The sequence below is a fragment of the Mixophyes fleayi genome, chromosome 1, assembly GCF_038048845.1.
Source record: "Mixophyes fleayi isolate aMixFle1 chromosome 1, aMixFle1.hap1, whole genome shotgun sequence".
NCBI classification, from domain to species: domain Eukaryota; kingdom Metazoa; phylum Chordata; class Amphibia; order Anura; family Limnodynastidae; genus Mixophyes; species Mixophyes fleayi.
Genome location: NC_134402.1, coordinates 42,152,785 through 42,157,610, shown reverse-complemented (window position 1 = coordinate 42,157,610; position 4,826 = coordinate 42,152,785).

Below are 4,826 nucleotides of genomic sequence, written 5' to 3'. Positions count from 1 at the left end.
CATTTCCGCTCTCTGCTTCTGTCATCTATCGGTGATGTCCCTCATAGTTGTCAACATTTGAACATGATTTCCAGGACAATTGCTGCTAGGTAGGTGCAGTCATGCACATAACATAGTGCACTATATACAAATTACTGGGTGTGCGGAGTGTTTTTTGGTTTGAATTTTGTATCCGATTTGCTAAATAGAAAGGATTAAAAAATTCAGACATGAAGGAAATAGAGTAATGCCAAACAAGATGCAAGGCTTAACAAAATTAATGTAGGAACAGCAATAAAACGAATGAAGATAACTTGGTGAAAAGTAAGGTTGTAGGAGGGAAGCGGACAGGATGGGGAGAAGGGGTTGGTTGCCATCGTGATGCCTTGAGATTTGTAGATGATGCAATGTGCAGTAAAAGTCAAGTTTATGGTCTTATAAGTTTCTGGGGGTACTTAGGAGTAGGAGTCTGGCTTAAGTTGATGTATGTGTGGCTTGGCTGTGTTGGCATAATGCCGAAGCACTTACTTGATGGAAGGAATTTTCTTTGTCATGTGGTAGCTGATTTTTTTTTTTTTTTTTGTAAAAAATAATTTATATATTTATTTTTTTCCTCCCATCGAGCTATGAACCAAATATAAGACAGTCTAGCAATGAATGAGACAAATACCACGGCCTTCAGGAGAATGAAATTGGACATTCTAGAGAAACTGTAAAGTACCAACCAAATGTTATAATATTAGCAACAAAGACCATAGAAATAATAGTTGATGGCTTATCGGAAGCTTGAAGGGGAAGGAGTGGACCAGACAGAGAATGCTTCTTGTTTTGGGCAAGCTGAGACATAAGAGTTTTCATGTTCTTTAAATTGGCAACCTGTAAGTTCTGTTGAAAAATTCCATGGTTCTAAGAATACCGGGATGGCCTGTAGACTTGGCGTTAGGAGTGAAGGATAAGAGTTTGAGGTGTAGAACGATATCTACAAAAGGTTATCAAAGGAGGAATTGTAGAGGTATAGACAGAGTTCACAGACCACCCCATCCAATGGGTCATAGAATGAGATCACATCAGCTTTCACACTTTTTTTTTTTTTTACTCTGGTTGAGAAGGAAGTCGGACAGATAAAAGAATAATACCCATCAACCTTAATGAGGGTTAAACCTCTGTATGAACTAAAGATACTGGTGGTTTTTATTTTATGATCCATTTAAGGGGGGTTGGGATGAAGTGTCGCTTTTAAGAGAACTCTCCAATGTTCAATGCCAATTTCATTGATGGTAGTTCTCAATCTCCAATGGAATAATTATAGCAAAATTATTTTTGGCACAATCCACATGGGTGATGCATGGTGAATGTTCCAGGGACAAAACTGTTCCTACTCTAGTTGAGTCATTGTCTTCTACAGAAAGAAAGGTGGAGAAATCGTTTGATGTTTTAGCGAGGAGCTATAGAAAAGAGCTTCATTGGAAACAAAGTTGGATACTGCTTTAGGTGACCATTTTCTGGGATTCGCACCTCCTTATAGTGACTGTTGAAGTAAAAGTGAGGATAGATATTTAGGAGAGAATACTACTAGAACTAAAATTGATGATGGTAATGTTGGAGCCAGGGTAAACCTAAAAAAAAAACGATTTGGGTATTTTGGAATAACCTAAAAGGAAATGTGTTCTTCATGCAAAACCCCAGTTTATAATACGACAGAAATAACCATTAGATGAATTGAGCAAACTTGCTGAATCAAAGGAAAAACTGACAAGGATCAAGATCTTCTGAAGAATAGCAATGAAGGGTTGTATAGAATAGGTTATTTCCTTTCCAACTATAGTAAGGCACACTGTAGTGCTTTGCCAGAAAGAAGAGTAATTACCTGGTGCATGATTTGGATTGAACACTGGTTTAGGAAATCCGTGTAGGCCGGATGATCAACACTGTAATAACACACCAGGCTCTATGTGTAGATTAGAGACTAGTTGTTCTGACACATGTATAAGAACTGAATTAGCACTCAACACTGCCAGGGCAGAATTGACCTCTAGGTACCCAGACTGGGAAGATGCCTCTGGTTACTCAAGCCGGAGGGACAGCACCCTCTCTGGAGCAGCCTGGAGGGACAGCACCCTATGGAGCAGCCTGGAGGGTCAGCAACCTCTCTGGAGCAGGCTGGAGGGTTAGCACTCCCTCTGGGGCAGGCTGGGGGAACGATTTCCCCTCTGGAGCATGATGGGGGGATAATGCAGAAAACGCCTTCAATGTCTTTAGGGCAGGATTAAGAGGCTTTAATGAAAAAAAATCCAGGACCGGATCTCGCTGAAGGAGCGAGATAATGAGACCCACATGTTGTGATTCAGTACCAGAGGACACTGGTCACTAAGAAAAATTTACAACTGTTCATGAAGTTGCTGAAACAACATCTGTCACCACTGAAATATTCTGGAAGGTGCATTTTAAGTTCAGGAGGTGCAGTCTGTAAAGTAGCAGTGGTTAATACTAGAGATGGTCACTGACCCCCGTGTTTTGGTTTTGGATTCGGTTTTGGATCTGGATTACAGTCATGTTTTGGTTTTGGTTTTGTTTGGTTTTGTTTTGCTATTTTTTTGGAAAATCCATGTTTTTGGGCCTAAATTAACCCAATTTAGTGCTCCAACTGTTTTAGAGACAAGTAATCTAATTGTTGAGGTAATAAATCATCCAAAAAAACTGTTTAATTCTTCGTTGGTAGGCCTATTCTACACACAAAACAGATTGTCTTCCTCTCCATCTATGCATATTGGCAATGCAGCCATCGTCTTTGAATGTATATTACACCCTACACTTATAGTTAAATATGTAAAGAATTTGAAAAAGCCAGTTTGGTTTCTGTCTCTCAAGGCCCCCCTCCACTTGTATAAAATACCAAAAAATTCAGCCATTATAGACTGTACAATATTAATTGACATGGAGAAAGCCAGTTTGGTTTCTGTCTCTCTAGGCCCCCCTCCACTTGTATAAAATACTAAAAAATTCAGCCATTATAGACTGTACAATATTAATTGACATGGAGAAAGCCAGTTTGGTTTCTGTCTCTCTAGGCCCCCCTCCACTTGTATAAAATACCAAAAAATTCAGCCATTATAGACTGTACAATATTAATTGACATGGAAAAAGCCAGTTTGGTTTCTGTCTCTCTAGGCCCCCCTCCACTTGTATAAAATACCCAAAAATTCAGCCATTATAGACTGTACAATATTATGAAAAATGGACAAAGCCAGTTTAGGGTCACTCTGTCTATGACACCCTACCCTTAAGGATAAATTGCCCTAACAGCAGCCTTTCAAGATGGTATGTGATATGGAAATGCCACAAGTCCCTTTCCTCTTTGGGGGTAGATTGCACCCTACACTTACATAGAAAGTTTTAAAAAGATGTTATCGGCATCATCTTCAGCTTAATCCTCACCCTCATCAGTGTGTACGTCATCATCACAGACTATCAATTCATCGCCGCTTGAATCCGCCATTAGAGAACAGTCAGTGCTTGGATGTCTTGGATGGTGAAGGCCTTCCTCGTGGAAGATGTAGTTCATTTTTATAAACATCATTTTCTCCACATTTTTGGGAAGTAACCTTCTACGGCGATCACTGACTAAGTTCCCTGCTGTGCTGAACACTCGTTCAGAGTACACACTGGAGGGTGGGCAGCTTAGGTATTGCAAAGCAAGTTTGTACATGGGTTTCCAAATGGCCTGCTTTTCTTCCCAGTAAGGAAAGGGACTGTCTGACATTTCCATATCAACTACCTCTTGAAAGTAATCCTCCACCATCCTTTGCATGTTTATACTCATATTGGATGGAGTTATGGGCAAAGTGACACATTTTTTTGAAAAATCCTTCAAACCAGCCCAGATGTTAAATTGTTCTGGTCTGCCCCCTGTGTCTTCCCTGCTTCTTTTTTGGAAATTTAATTTTTTACGAGCAACAGCTTGAGAAAGTGAAGGAGGACACGTCGTCAAGCCGAGGCCCAGTTCAGCGGCCAACTTGCTGAGCAATAGCTCCTTGCAAAAGTTCACATCTCGCTCATTTACAAGTAAAGACTCAATGTAGGTTTTAAACCTTGGATCAAGCACAGTGGCCAAAACGTACTGATCCGAGTTCAAGATCTTAATAACTCGAGGATCATTGTGAAGCGAATTAAGTACTTGATCGACAAGGCCAACATACTTTGCTGAATTGCTTGCTTTCAGCTCCTCCTTCATTTTCTCAAGCTGCTTTTCCAATAGTCTAATTAAAGGAATGACTTGGCTCAAACTAGCAGAGTCTGCACTGACCTCACATGTCACAACTTCAAATGGTTTCAGCACCTTGCACAGCACTGAAAGGATTCCCCACTGTGCAAGAGTGAAATACATCCCCCCATCTTTCCCAATGTCATGACTTGTGCAATATGCTTGGATGGCTTTGCGCTGTTCCTCCATCCTCTGAAGCATGTACAGGGTGGAATTCCACCGAGTTACCACCTCTTGCTTAAGTTGGTGGCAGGGCAAGTTAAACTGCTCTTGGAGCTGCTGTAATCTCCTACATGCTGTGGCTGAATGCCTGAAATGGCCTGAAATTTTACGGGCCACCGAAAGCATCTCCTGCACCTCACGGTTATTTCGTAGGAAGCTCTGCACCACCAAGTTGATGGTGTGAGCAAAACAGGGAATATGTTGGAAATCACCCAGCTGTAATGCTCGCACTATATTGTTGGCGTTATCTGAAATGACATACCCTGGGGAGGGTCCGAGTGGTATAAGCCATGCATCAATCACATCTCTCAGTTTGTGTAACAAATTGTCAGCCGTATGCCTGTTAGGGAAGCCGGTGATACAA